Raw genomic sequence first — 16,137 nt, forward strand, 5'->3', positions numbered from 1 at the left:
GGCTCAGAATAAAAGGGAGAAAAAAATAAATAAAAAAGAAAAAAATAAAATAAAATAAAGTTATTAAAATAAAAAATAAAAAGTAATTATTAAAAATAAAAAATAATTAAAAAAGAAGGAAAGAACGAAGAGTGCAACCAAACCAAAAAACCAATCCACCAATGATAACAAGTGCTAAAAACTATACTGTCAAAAAAAAAAAAAAAGGACAGACAGAACCCTAGGACAAATGGTAAAAGGAAAGCTATACAGACAGCATCACACACAGAAGCATACACATAGAAACTCACAAAAAAAGGAAAAGGAAAAAAAAATATATATCGTTGCTCCCAAAGTCCACCACCTCAATTTTGGGATGATTCGTTGTCTGTTCAGGTATTCCACAGATGCAGGGTACACCAAGTTGATTGTGGAGATTTAATCCGCTGCTCCTGAGGCTGCTGGGAATGATTTCCCTTTAGCTTCTTTGTCTGCACAGCTCCCTGGGCTCAGCTTTGTATTTGGCCCCGCCTCTGCATGTAGGTCGCTGGAGGGCGTCTATTCTTCGCTCAGACAGGATGGGGTTAAAGGAGCCGCTGATTAGGGGGCTCTGGCTCACTCAGGCCGGGGGGGGGGAGGGAGGGGTACGGAGTGCGGGGCGGGCCCTACGGCGGCAGAGGCCGGCGTGACGTTGCACCAGCCTGAGGTGCGCCGTGCGTTCTCTCGGGGGAGTCGTCCCTGGATCCCGGGACCCTGGCAGTGGCGGGCTGCACAGGCTCCCCAGAACGGGGTTGTGGAGAGTGACCTGTGCTTGCACACAGGCTTCTTGGTGGTGGCAGCAGCAGCCTTGGCGCCTCATGCCCGTCTCTGGGGTCCGTGCTGATAGCCGTGGCTCGCGCCAATTTCTGGAGTTCGTTAAGGCGGTTCTCTGAACCCCCTCTCCTTGCGCACCAGGAAACAAAGAGGTAAGAAAAGTCTCTTGCCTCTTCGGCAGGTCCAGACTTTTCCCCGGACTCCCTCCCGGCTAGCCGCGGTGCACTAACCCCCTTCAGTCTGTGTTCACGCCGCCAACCCCAGTCCTCTCCCTGCGCTCCGACCGAAGCCCGAGCCTCAGCTCCCAGCCCCCGCCGCCCCGGCGTGGGAGCAGACAAGCCTCTCGGCCTGGTGAGTGCTGGTCGGCACCGATCCTCTGTGTGGGAATCTCTCCGCTTTGCCCTCTGCACCCCTATTGCTGCGCTCTCCTCCGTGGCTCTGAAGCTTCTACCCTGCCGCCACCCACCATTTCCACCAGTGAAGGGGCTTACTAGCATGTGGAAACTTTCCCTCCTACAGAGCTCCCTCCCACTGGTGCAGGTCCCATCTCTATTCTTTTGTCTCTGTTCTTTCTTTCTTCTTTTGCCCTACGCAGGTACATGGGGAGTTTCTTGCCTTTTGGGAGGTCTGAGGTCTTCTGCCAGTGTTCAGTAGGTGTTCTGTAGGAGTTGTTCCACGTGTAGATGTACTTCTGATGTATCTCTGGGGAGGAGGGTGATCTCCACATCTTACTCTTCCGCCATCTTGAAGTTCTCTGCACATGGGTTTTGACAGGTCAGGTCTATGAGTGACACACTTCATTTTTACCCACTTGCCATTGGCCAAAACTCAACTACCTAACTGCAAAAGCCCTAAGAAGTGTAGTATAGAAACAGTTTCATGTAGAAGAGGTGTGTCTCTGTCAGGACTAAACATGAATTTAATAATCTGGAATAATGAATGAAATAAAACATTTACAATAACAGAAAATATAACAACAATATTAGGGTTCTAAAATCCAGGTACACAAATATCAGATTCAAAGGAAGTTACAATAAGGAGGGCTTCATGTAAGAACAAGATAAAATGACTTAGGCCAACAGCTTGTGGCCTGGGTTTGATGTCAAAATATACTTAAGAGAAAAAATAATGACTCAAACATTATTGTACTTCCCTCTACCCCAGAACACTAAAAATCTAACAGTGACAAGGGAATAGCAAGTTCCTTTCTGTAGCAAACAGAGGAAACTCATTTTAGTATTTTAGCAAAATGTTAAGTACACTGAAAGGTACTGTTGTGTCTTACAGTTTCAGTGAAAGGTTTTACTAAGGAAGACTCATAGTGGATCTGGAACTTCAACAGCAGAAAATTGTGAATCTCTTCCCTAACATTCTAACATTGACGTGATTTGGCTCTGAAGATTCCCAGTCTATGTTCAGTGTTTTTATATGCTCTGTAGAGATTTAGTCTATGGATCATTCAGCTACGGTTACAGATTCAAAGTTCATTTAATCATTAGTGCTGGTTTCCTCTATGTATTGAGGTTTTTCCAAGGGAAGAAAGGAACACTTTGAATCAGATGTTTACCCAAAGAAGAGTGTACTGCAGGTTTGAAGTAAAAAAATAAGATTTTGGTTAAGCCCAAGAGGACTGGGAAATAATAAAGCATGATTTTAACCACACTAACTGGGTCTCCGTTTATTATAATGTTCTATGCTGGGAGTACATGATACAAAGATGAGTTAGACACACAAAAGCTTATCTGCCCTTCTTCTGTGCCTTGCCATCAGGCCATAGGCTGCATTTCCAGGTTCCTGTGCTATAACCAGAAGGCAGAATCCTACAGACCCTGCCTTTAATAATCATCAAATCTAAACCCGCCAGTATCTGCAGTTCAAGTAGAGAAACTTGTGTACCATGAAAAGTGTACAAATAGAACTGTGGAGAAAGAGGACTAAGAAGAAAGCACAGATGAAGCAATACTGCAGTCTTGACAGATGGTATACAGAAACTAATGGATATTTACCATAATTTTTGTTTTCCTCCTAGGCACATAGCTGAAATACATTTCTCAGTTGCACTTGCAGTTAGGTATGGCCATATGACCATATGACAGAATTATAGCCAATGTAACATGAGAGAAAATGGTGTCCTGGACCATAGAGATTTTTTTATGAGTTCTTCCTTGTTCTTTTCCTCTTCCATCAAACTTATGACAACCACCTAGATGCACTTTGAAGCCACATGTTGAATATGGCAGAGTGGCCATCAGGCTGGGTCCATTAGTGACTGTGGAACAGAATCTCTCTCAACAACCCTAAACCACCCTCAACAGTTAAATAAATGAGAAATGAACCTTTATTATGTTAAGCTGCAGGGCTTTTTTTGTTTTTTACATATTCTGGTTCATTTAACACACACTACCTGATTCTAATGTAGAAATTGGTATCAGAAGAGAGGATCTACAGTAACAAAAATGTAAATCTATGAGTCATTGGCTTCATGGATAGGAAAAGATGTACTAGGCTGGGAAAGTAGACCCCCCCATGTTGTGTAAGGTCAAAACATTTGACAAAACTATCTTTTTCAGTACTTTTTAAGTTAAAAAAAAGATACATAGGCCTATATATCTAGGGTAAATGATCATCATGGGACAGAGTGCTAGTGCCAGTGTATTACTCTGAGTTAACAAGTACTTGCTACATTTAGCAAGGAGCCCAGGTATGAAATGATCTCATAGAACAGACCTGTGAACCAACCTGTTCCACTCATGCCAGGCTGATATGTAAGAAGGAAAACCTTTCCTCTCATGTAAACTGCTATATTTGAGTCTGTTGGTTACATCAGCATAACCTTTACTTTAACTAATGGTGTGGGGGGAGGGGTGGAGAGCATGAACAAAGCCACAGAAGTAACTGAGGTGTACCAAGGAAATGTCAAGGCACTTTGCTTGTCTAGACCACGGGTTGGCAAACTATGGCTCGTGAGCCAAATTCAACTCGCTATATTTTTCTCCAGTAAAGTGTTATTGGAACACAGTCAGTCAGTCATTAATGTATTGTCTATAATAGATACTATCTATTGTATTGTTTATGACATGTTGAGTAGTTGCAACAGAGAGCATATGGTCTGCAGAGCAAACCTATTTACTAACTGGACCTTTACAGAAAAAGTTTGCTGACCTCTGGTCTAGACTGTGTATTGTAAATAATGGAGGAGAAAGGGAAATAATGGCTAAGAATATTTGCTAAAGTCAATGTTGCAGGTCTTGCAAGTAAGAATGAATGGGGCAATGGGGAACTATTACAAGTATTTGGAAAGGTGTAGTGATGTCCTTAAATATTTCTAGAAATCACATTGTAAGGTGACATTGACAAACTAGAGTGGCCAGAGGCCAACATGGATGTAAGTAAAGGGTTTGAAACCAGGTCATAAGTGGGAATGGTTGGAGAATCTATAAATATTCAGCCTACAGAAGAGAAGATTTAAGGTATACAGTATGTAGGTATTCAAATATTTAAAAGCCTGACTGGTGGGAAAAAATCCAATTTATTTGTGAATATCCAGTTCAGTATCTCATCAGAAGGCAGTGCTCCTCTAGTACAGATACTTGAGCAGAGAGCTAAATTGAGACTAGTACAAATATACTCTAAGAATGTCTAGCACAAAATCATGCCATAAATTTTTCATGTTGAAATTCCATGTTATAATTTTCCATGAATCCACTGCAATATAACTTTCATCATCACTGTGGCTGCTCCCCTGAATTTACTTTTGCCAAGGTTACCACTAGGAATTTTGTTGAAAAATTCATTGAATACTTTTCAATGTAAATAGGCATTTACACTATTCATGACCTGCTTTAAAAATCTTCCTGTCACTTTGATTTTGTAACACTAACCTTGTTTTTTTCCTCTCTGTGGACATTTCATGTTAATCTCCTTCAAAGGCTCTTATTTAGTTGGCCTTCAATTACATACTAGTTTTACTCAAAGGTCTGCCATAAACTCTGTCTTCATTCTACCCCATCTCTACTGGTGGTGGCTTCATATTTCTAAAAGTAGATGCTAAAGCCATATCACATCATGTTTTCAAAGTCTTTTTAAAAAATTTTGAAGTTTTACAAACAACGCAATCCAAAAATGGGTAGAAGACCTAAATAGACATTTCTCCAAAGAAGATATACAAATTGCCAACAAACACATGAAAGGATGCTCAACATCACTAATTATTAGAGAAATGCAAATCAAAACTACAATGAGGTATCACCTCACACCAGTCAGAATGGCCATCATCAAAAAATCTACAAACAATAAATGCTTGAGAGGGTGTGGAGAAAAGGGAACCCTCTTGCACTGTTGGTGGGAATGTAAATTGATACAGCCACTATGGAACAGTATGGAGGTTCCTTAAAAAACTAAAAATAGAACTGTCATACAACCCAGCAATCCCACTCCTGGGCATATACCCTGAGAAAATCATAATTCAAACAGAGTCATGTACCTCAAAGTTCATTGCAGCACTATTTACAATAGCCAGGGCATGGAAGCAACCTAAGCGTCCATCAACAGATGAATGGATAATGAAGATGTGGCACATATATACAATGTAATATTACTCAGCCACAAAAAGGAATGAAACTGAGTTATTTGTAGTGAGGTAGATGGACCTAGAGTCTGTCATGCAGATTGAAGTAAGTCAGAAAGAGTAAAACAAATACCGTATGCTAACACATATATATGGGATCTAAAAAAAAAAAGTTCTGAAGAACCTAGGGGGGGACAGGAATAAAGATGAAGACGTAGAGAATGGACTTGAGGATGTGGGGAGGGGGAAGGGTAAGCTGGGATGAAGTGAGAGAGTGGCATGGACATATATACACTACCAAATGTAAAATCGATAGCTAGTGGGAAGCAGCCACATAGCACAGGGACATCAGCTAGGTGCTTTGTGACCACCTAGAGGGGTGGGATAGGGAGGGTGGGAGGGAGATGCAAGAGGGAGGAGATATGGCAATATATGTATATGTATAGCTGATTCACTTTGTTATAAAGCAGAAACTAACACACCATTGTAAAGCAATTATACTCCAATAAAGATGTTTAAAAAACATAAAAAAAAATAAAAGTTGAAAAGAAAAGAATTTATGAGGCTTTAGAATTAAGTTTTCAGAAAAGTTCATCTCAGTGACTGTTCATTTACAATTGAGTGCCCAATTGGCTCTGTCCTTGGTGCTGGAGATCCAACAGTGGGAAAAAAAGATACATGAGTATTTGACTCTTGTGAAGTTTTCATTCAACTTGGAGGGGAAGAGAAATCAACAAAAATTAGGAAAAATATGAAAACTTCAGAGAGGGTCAAGTGCTATGAAGAAAATAGGCCATAGTAATTCATTAGGGAGTAGCTGGGGAAATGACTAATTTAGATAAGGTGGTCAGTTATGATTTCTTTGAGGCTTGAGTAAGGAGAACCTAAGACTTTTGACCTAGGACCTGGATAATAAGAAAGAGCTAGTCAAGTGAATATCTGGGTGAATAGTATTGCCAGTGGATTGAATAGTGAGTCCAAAGACCTGAAGATGGGAATGAGTGTGGCATGTTGAAGGAAGAGAGAGATTAAAATGTAGTTAACATTGCAGAAAGTAATACTTGATGAGACTAGAAAAATAATTGGAGCCAGAGGATGTTGTGCCTTGTAGGCTACACGTGTAGTTTGAATTATATGTAAGTGCAATGAAAAGACATTGGGAGAGTTTTTAGCATGGTTGTGACATGATATCACATTGCCTGTGTTTTTCCATTTGGCAAATGACGCAAATTATATAACTTTTTACATTGCTGCAAGGAAATTTAGATCCACAGTAAATTCTTGACCACAGGATATGGATTAGTTTATGACTACATGTATAGTTATTATCTTATTCTTTTTTATTTCTGCTGTGAATTTCATTTATATGTAGCTTGTATTGTAAAATTCCTCCAAGTATTTTTGAAGAACTGATAACACGAATCGTATAATATGTTCTGATTTGACATAAGAGCATTGAACTTGGATTCGGTAACCTGCATGCTATGCTGGTTTTAACACTAAATTATGTGAATTTAGGATAATCATTAAGTCTTGGAGCCTTAATACCTTGATCCAAAAAATGAGGAAATTAACACTTATTTCTCTGCTTCTAAGGAATATTGTGTGGAGAAGACTGAGACTGGATATAGGCAGATAGTGTAAAGCTATAATTATTCAGTACATATTTCTTAAGCTTTTCCTATGGGCCAAAAATTAGATATTAAAATTTGGGGATTTAAGATATACTTTTACAAAAAGGATCTGATAAAGTTATGTTAAATATAAAGTACCAAACATTTTTAATCCATGTATATTTCATATGGAAAAATAAATATTGGATGTCTTCTCAAGTTATAAATCCTTCCTAGACTTTTTTTTAATGAGGAGATTGAAAATCCTGACAAACTTGAAATTTGAATCTTGAAGAACCATTCAAGTTCAATGCTGAAATTAGGAGGAAAATTTGAACAAGTTCTCTGTATGCCTACTCATCAGAATTACTGCTAATGGCTATGAGCAAAGTTTAGCTGATGAATTATTCAGTTTGATATCAATCTTGTCTGTTGCCACAGACTTTTGAAACAAAGAATGCTTTGCAACTCTTAAGAATATACCTTTAGGCAATGACGGAAATATTACTTGACATCCATAGTCCATGCTTTTAAAAATTATTTAAATTTAAGTAAATTGCATAAGAAACTTTTAATTCCTATAACTTTTGCATAATTTATCTTACCTTTTTTAAAATCAAACCCTTGTGTGTGTGTAGCTATGAGATACTCTTAGCTCCATGTGTACATTATTTTAACCCTAGATAGAACTGACTTTATAAATATTAACACTACAGGGGTCACTAATGAGAGGACTCCATAAAAGTCAAGTGCTCCATGAATCACATTTTGGAAGCCACTGGATTACAGAAAACTACTACCTATGCACTGATTCCAGCCTTCAGAACTGCAATGATTAATGTCTTTCCATTTTGTTCATATCAAAATTTAAGTACCTTTCCATGGCATTCCACAACTTAAGAAATCTGCTCTCCTCATACCTCCTTACACTTCCATAGAATTGCTTTGATCTCTCCACCTTTACTTTTCTCCCCATCAATAGCCACTTCTTGCCAACCTTAAAACTATGTACCATTGAAGACTCAATCTTCTCTAATATTATTTCACATGTCTGGAATACATAAATACATACATACTCCTTCCTCTGCAGTGATACGGGGCTTTGCCAACTCATCATTTATTCCATGTTTCTCCACAACCGTCATGAAAAGGGGTTGTGGCCCTGGGGAAACAACCAGTGAAGGCTGCCCAAGAATATCATCCATAGAAGGAAGCTGCTCTGTAGATACTCCTCATCGGATCCCTAGGATAGACAGAAAAAACATTAAGGTGCAGCATCTATGCCATCATTCCAAATGAGTGGGATATAATGCAGCCACCCATGTTACTGTGTCCAAGAAATGGGCCTATTTCAATTATTGTAAATTCTTTGAAGATAGAGACTGTATTATTTATCTTCATATTCATATTTCTCTGCATATTATGTGTTACAAATGAGACCTTCCTACATACTTGTCGAAATGAATTGCAGTAGAGTTGTGAGACATTGCATACCATTTGTTTGTAATTTTTTCACAATATCACTGCTCATCTTTTTCATAGAAAGAAAACGAAACGTTTTTTTTTCTGTAGGTAGACTAAGTGACAGAGGTCTCAAAATTTTCATGAAGAAATTGAAATGTATTTTTATAAAGCAATGTAGTATGCAGACAAAAATGATATTACTATAAACTTTTAGAATATCACTTATCAGAGAAATATTAGAAAGCAGTTTTGTAAAGCACAGGTTTGAGTTGGGACAGATCTAGATTCAGGTGCTAGTTTTTCCACTTACAGGCTGTGTGACCTGGACCTGGAGTTCAGCTTCTTTAGCTGTATAATGGACACAGTAATGGTACCGACCCATGAATATTTAGCTAAGATAATGCATATGACATACCAAGCACTGTAAGACTTAGCAATAATTGCTGCTTTTAGAGGAAAATTAGGTATTGGGTAAAACACTAGGGTAGAAAACTTACTAGGTCCACTTTCACATTTAGCATTTAATTCTTAGAAAAGTTCTTAGAATCTGGGCTGGGCAGACAGAATCATGATCAATCTGACCACTACTACCTACTACCTCCTACTCTTTATTTTTCAAGTAGCTTCCTGGCAACAGGCCCCATAGAGGCTCTGTCCCCACATCCCATACCCAAATTCAGCTACCAGCAGCTTCTTTTTCTTTCCTCCTTCCCTTCGCCATACAGGCTGAGTCCTAGTCTTTATTTTCCTTTTTATCCCTCAATGCCTTGAAGATTGTAATTTAACTCACCTTGTGTTTTCATCTGTGAAACAAGGATAATAACCTTCTTGTTGCCTTTGCTCAAACACACATGGTGAGAATTAATGAAATAAGGCATAGACTCAGCTTCAGAGATAAAGTCTAAGAAATGTCAAAGTGCTTTAAGGTCTTTAGAAAAAAATAAAGTTTAATAAGTATAAAGATAGCAACATTACAGCATTGATATGCTGAATTTGTTGTCAGAAAAATTATTTTGTCTTCCTAGATGTGAAGTAAAAACTGCATGCATTAACTCACCCAATTTTAGCTAGAAATCACCAAATCATAGAATATTTGAGTTGGATGGGAGCTTTGAGATCATGCAGTTCAACTCCAATGTGTTGACATGAAAACTGAGGCTCTAAGAAGGGAAGTGATCTCCCTAAATTCATGCAGCAGTTTAGGAAAAGTACCAGGTAAATTCTCATTATGCTGTTGTGAAACAAGATAAAAAATATACTACATCAGTATTTTTCTAGGTAATTACCATGACTCAAATCCTCCCAGTGGAAGTCCTATGACCTTAATGCAAAGTTTCAGAAAATTATTCTATCAAGAATTCCAAAATGTAGGAGAGAGAAACAGCCCTGGCATCCCATCCTTCCACCACTCTCAAGACATCTCAACAGAACAAGAGCTGCTTTTAATAAACCTCAAAATAGAGGACAGTATGGTGATCATTTTCAGCAGTATCATCTGGACCACAGAAAGTTCTGGTTACCCAGCAAAGACTGAAACCAAACTTAGTGCAAGAAACCAAATGGAGTGCCTCGTTGTTTGCAGTCAATGACAATTACATAATGTTTGGGATACCTTTTTCTCCTCAGTGATCTGTGGCTTTGGTTTAGCACGAAAGTGAAAGAGTAATGGAACTATTAATCTTCATTACCCTAATAGTCCTCAAAGTCCTATTAGGGTAATGAAGATAGAAACTGTTCCACCTTCTTCACGTCATTATGGTCATTGACGACCTGAGAAGCAATATCAGCCCCTCTCCACATCGGTGCTCTCTTATTTCCAACTCTAAAATGGAGAGGATTTTCTGAAGGCAAGGGGTTATGGCTTTGAAATTGAGATTGATGTTTACTAGAAATTTTACACTCTAGCCTAAAACTGGCAGCAGAAACATGTCTCTCAAGGTATTCAAAACATACACCAGGGCTTCCCTGGTGGCGCAGTGGTTGAGAGTCCGCCTGCCGATGCAGGGGACGCGGGTTCGGGCCCTGGTCTGGGAAGATCCCACATGCCGCGCAGCGGCTGGGCCCGTGAGCCGTGGCCACTGAGCCTGCGCATGCGGAGCCTGTGCTCCACAATGAGAGAGGCCACAACAGTGAGAGGCCCGTGTACCGCAAAAAAAAAAAAAAAAAAAAAGAATACATATTTTGGAGGAAGCTCCTTGGTAAATGTTTAAAATACATTTAGAAACTCACTTGGTGAGATTCTATAGCTTCAAATCTGATTATAAGCAGAGACCAGGGTTATACCTCAAAAACAAAACTCAACAAAAGTTTGGGCACTCAGTGGGAAAAAGAGTATTCAGCTCCCAACATCCATAATGAATTGGGACATAGCACTGAGCAAATCTTAGGGAAATACTGAAACTTTCTCCCCACCCTCCCTCTCACTGCTACCAATTTTCGCTGTACAAGACATTTCTTCACCCAAACCCTTAGAAACTATTCACTTGATTCTTCAGATCCATAATAATCTGCTTCTCATGCCCTTCAGAGTGAGCCTCCGCTGGCCCCTGAGTAATGAAAGACAGTGGTTTTCGAGTTTGGTTTCACATTAATATCATCTGAGGAGCTTTACAAAACCCCAGCGCCTTAGTTCTACCCCAGACCAATTAAATGAAAAGCTGAGGGTAGAACCCAGACGTAGGTATTTTTGAAAGCTCTTCAGGTGATTGTAGTATGTAGCCAGGTTTAAGAATCCCTGTAATAGTGTACCTTCTGCAGGCCCCTGCCGCTTCAGAGCCTTGAAGGAATATGTCCTGCTGCTCACCATCCCCAGCTCCACCTACCCCAAGTTCCTGAACCAAAGAAGTCTGTGGAGGTCTCCAAAGTGCATGGTACCTGTTGCTATTGTTTTATTGTTCAGCCAAGATGAATGCCAAATGAGAGATAATTGCTGAATTGTCACAGGATATAGACCAGGACATAGACTCAAACATGTGGAATACACCCAGTGGCCAGAGCAGATGGATATGGAAGGAAGCCAAAACTTTCTCCAAAAGTGACAGCTGGGGTTGGATTTGGGAATCATCCAGCTTTGGTTAATATCAAGCTTGAAGGTGATGATAAGCTCCCTCCGTCTCTAGGAAATAAAATCAGGGCCAGGATTACGATCAAGCAACTGAGGCACTCAACGAGGGCACAGAATTTTAGGAGCCATCAAAAACATCAGTAAATTGGACTTCCCTGGTGGTCCGGTGGTTATGACTCCACGCTTCCACTGAAGAGGGCGTGGCTTTGATCCCTGATCAGAGAACTAGGATCCCACATGCCATGTGGCGTGGCCAAAAAAAAAAAAAAATCAGTAAATCAAAATGCACATTATTCTAATGTAATATTTTAAAAATTTGAAATCAATGAAAAATCTATGATGGACAAAAGTTTAAATAAATATGGGATCCAACCCTGCACTTGAATAACTCAGTCACTTCCCTCATCCTAACCCAGGCTCTGTCCGATCCTGTCATCCCAGTCCTGGCCCTGAGACAGACGCATCCAGGCCCCAAGCCCACCTAAAACCCAGAAGAGGATGCTACTCTTATTCAGGAGAAAGGTAATGGGACTCTTACCCCAGTACCTCATGAGGTGACTAGGCATGAAGTAAATTGTACGCTGAGCTTCTTTACCTACGGCTCGTCAGGAAAGCAACCATCCTTTACCCCCAAATAATCTAATGAAAGCTCACCATGATCCTCCCAATATAAATCCAAAGCCGTGAAATGAGAAGAAAGGATGAGAAACCCTAGGGAAGGAATTTTCCCCAAAGCCCTGCTTGGTGTATTGGAAGGCAGTGGAAGAATGTGATTTAATGGATAGAAGGAGGCAGCTGTTTGCCTGTTGCTTGACTTTTTACAGTTAAACCTCTTGATAGCTCTGTCCCCAGATCAATAGTCCCTAAAATGATTCTCTAATGGTTAAATTTCAGGCATCCAGCAGCTTTGGGAGAGATGTAGGGATGGAAAATTTCCAAGTTCTCTCCATGGGGTACTCATTAAAATAATGACTTAAGAATGAGTAAATGAGTGAATGGATGAATGGGTGGGCACCAGCTGTCTCTGCATTAGAATAAAATCTGTTGTCTACATTTTCAAGGTCACACAAAAAGATATGGTGGAGTCAGCAATGAGAACCCTGGCTTGTCAATTCCATGTTCATTATTGCTCAAAAAATGTTACATGAAGTAAAATAAAATTACACCAGTACTATCAAGAAAAGTGTTAACAATAGATACATATTAGGAAAGAGGATTTTTGCTTTATATAATAGTTGGTTGGAAATGTAAAAGCATTTTTTATAATTAAATCTTTTCATATATTAAGAAAACTGAGATGCTGATTTAAAAAGTAGGAACTAAACAAAAATCATGCCCATATACATCAAAAATTAGAAATTATGATATAAACATTAAAAATTGTAATCAAAGAAATACAAAACTAAATAGTTATATATACCATTTGTTACCTATTAAATTATAAAAGATACTGATGCTCAAGGATGACAAAGTTTTATGAAACAAGAACCAAATATTGCTGGCAGAACTATAAATTAGTACAAATTTTATAAACTTATGGAAAGAAACAGCAATCTATAGCAACCTTCAAAAATTTTCAAGAAGTATGACATAGAAATTATACTTTGGTGACTATATCATAAAGAAATAATCATAAATACAAACGTATATTAATAAATAATGATGACCCTCTCAGAGTTATTGTATAATAAGAAAAAGTAGAAAAATGTAAACATTTAACTGTAGGGAATGGAATAAAATAAATTAGAGCACATTCATGTGATCGCATAAAATGCAGGCCTTTAAATTTTATTTGGAAAAATGTGGGAAAATGTTGATTATATAATGTAAATTGGAATAATACAGAACTGTATATCCAGTTTACTCTAAAAGAAAGACTGGAAAATTAGTGACCCTACGTGGAAAAGTTGTTATCTCTGATAGTATAAATATATATTCTAAAGTATCAATAATGAGCTTATATAATTTTTATAATCAAACATATAAATAATACATAATTTAATTGGATCCTCATAAAGGAATGGATTCCTGGATCATTATACCTCTGTTTTCTCCATATAACCTGCTGTCACTTTTCCTATGAAAATGTTTTGTGAATTGTGGTTTTACTGCCTCTATGGAGGATAAAATATTATATCTTTTATAAAGCCATAGTTGAACTACTATCTATGATATTCTCCAATTTCCTGTATCAAAATTACATACACATGACATAATATTGCTTTTTTTAAGGTAAAATGGTTTGGCTCAGGCAAGTTTCTTTGGTTATACACTGACAAAGTTTATTAAAAATGATTACATCAACATGGGGATGTAGCTCAGTGCTAGAGCACCTGCTTTGCATGTATGAGGTCCTGGGTTCGATCCCCAGCATCTCCACTTGATTTCTCCTTGTTTAATTCTTGGAAAATATGGCTAGTGCAAGTGAAGATCTGAGTTTAAAAAATTATTACATCGAGATAAATATAATTAACACTGCTGTACGTTATATACGAAAGTTAAGAGAGAAAATCCAAGGAAAAATATTTGTTTTTTCTACTTCTTTAATGTTGTATCTATATGAGGTGATGGATGTTCACTGAACTTTTTGTTTGTTTGTTTGTTTGGGTTTTCTTTGGCCACACTGCATGGCATGTGGGATCTTAGTTCCCCAACGAGGGATGGAACCCACGCCCCCTGCATTGGAAGCACGGAGTTTTAACCACTGGATGGCCAGGGAAGTCCCAGATGTTCACTAAACTTATTGTGATAATCACTTCATGATATATATAAGTCAAACCATTGTGCTGTACACCTTAAACTTATACAGTGGTGTAGGTCAATTATATCTCAATAAAACTGGAAGAAAAATATTTTTTGAGCATCTACTATGTGCCTTGTACTATGTTTGGCACTGGGCATTTAATGGTAAACAAGGCATAATTAATTCTTGATATAATCAGTTTTAAAGCCTATTTGAGGAGATAGATAATAAGAAAAAAACCACAAAAATAAGCAAATAATAAAAAAAGTGTTGAGAAAGAATAACCGGTTGTTGTTGAGACAGGGGAAACCTACTTTAGTACTTTACACTGGATTTCCAGGAAAGACATCAGGGAATGTGTGGTATTTGTACTGAGAACAGAATGACAAACAGAAGTCTGCCATGCAAAGATCCAAAAACAGACCATTGCAGGCAAAAAGAACTGCTAGTGTAAAGACCATGAGGTAAAAAGTGATTGCATATTCCAACACTATCAAGGAATCCAAGGCTGGAGTGGTTGATGAGTTATGGGGAAGAGCATACAGATATGGTTGGAAAGAGAGGTAAGGGCCAGATCATACAGGATATTGTAGCTGCTGTTAGGAGTTGGAATTTTTTGTTAAAATTGGTAAGGAAGCACTGGAAGTTTTTAAACACATAGAAGAAATTTGATGTATTCTTTTTAAGTCACTTTGTCTCTTGTAGGGTAGGTGAATTGTAGCAGGAAAAGAGAAAGGGAACAATTTAGGAGGCTCTCAAGTGACCCAAATGTGATATGATTATGGCTTAGACTAAGGTGGAGAAGTGGAAATGAGAAAAGTAGATGGTTTTAAGGAATATTATTGGAGGGAAATCCAACAGTGTCTGTTGATGGATTGGAAGTGTTCTGAGCCCAATTTGGTGGGGTTGGGGAACAAGTTGCCCTGAGCTATCTTCTTAGCAGGTCTTGGTGGCTTACCTGGTGATGTAACCCAAACCTTCATTCTTGAGTGCTCTGAGACCTGAGTCTGGGGATGCTGCACTTGTTTATTCACAGTTACAGTGGGGCAAGAGAGTACCAGGAGGTACCAGGAGAACACCTGGGATCCACACGTAATCCTCTTGGCCCCAGTGGGGAAAAAGAATCCCTGCCTTAGCCTGATGATCAGGACTGCTTGTACATGCCAGTATGGTGACTCTTCCTTTTACCTGCTGGTCCTTGGACATAATGAATACAAAGGGTCCTGGTGGCAGCCGTAGCTTGCCATTACTTATGTCCCCTGGCAAGAGCGTGGCTCCTTTGTGAACTAGACCCTCCAACCCCACAGAGCCCTGAATGATGAGGACAGGAAGCACACAATTCCCCAGTGGGTCATTGTGAGTGGTGGTGTGAGGCCAAACTTGCTGCCAAACCCTTGGTTCCCAGATACATGTACCTTCATAAGGGAGACACAGTGCCATATAGAGGCCCCTGATTTAATAAATGCAGTCTAGTACACTGCATTGCAAAGGATGACATCCCATCCTTTCAAAGGATTTCTTTTGACCTGGCACTTTAGTTGTATCTTTAGAAGGTAGTTCCAGTGTTCTACACAGCCAGCTGTTTCTGGATGGTGGTGTATGTGATGTGGCCAGTGGAACCTATGGTCATGGGCCCACTCCTGCACATCCTTTTCTGTGAAATGGATACTCTGGTTAGATGCTATGTTGTGTGTGGGATACCAGGCCTAGGGACCAGGAATTCCATAAGCCCACAGATAGTGGCTAAGATTCTGTAAGAAGAAAAGCAAACTCATGTCTGGATGAGTATCTGCTCTTATGAAAATGAAATGTTGGCCCTTCCAGAATAGACAGGCCCAATGTCATCACCTTGCCACAATGTGGCCATTTGATCTCCCTGTGGAATGGTGTCATA

The 16,137-nt window shown here is 39.2% G+C and overlaps 1 non-coding gene and 1 pseudogene across 1 annotated transcript; both read left to right on the forward strand.

The window, feature by feature from the left end:
* LOC114905914 overlaps nt 1-16,137 on the forward strand; it is a 124,406-nt pseudogene that overhangs the window by 13,183 nt on the left and 95,086 nt on the right.
* TRNAA-UGC lies at nt 13,808-13,879 on the forward strand. The gene has a single exon. It is a non-coding gene; the product is annotated as a tRNA-Ala (tRNA).

This window comes from Monodon monoceros, unplaced genomic scaffold (genome assembly GCF_005190385.1).
Source record: "Monodon monoceros isolate NGI ecotype Baffin Bay Population unplaced genomic scaffold, NGI_Narwhal_1 Super_Scaffold_22, whole genome shotgun sequence".
NCBI lineage: Eukaryota > Metazoa > Chordata > Mammalia > Artiodactyla > Monodontidae > Monodon > Monodon monoceros.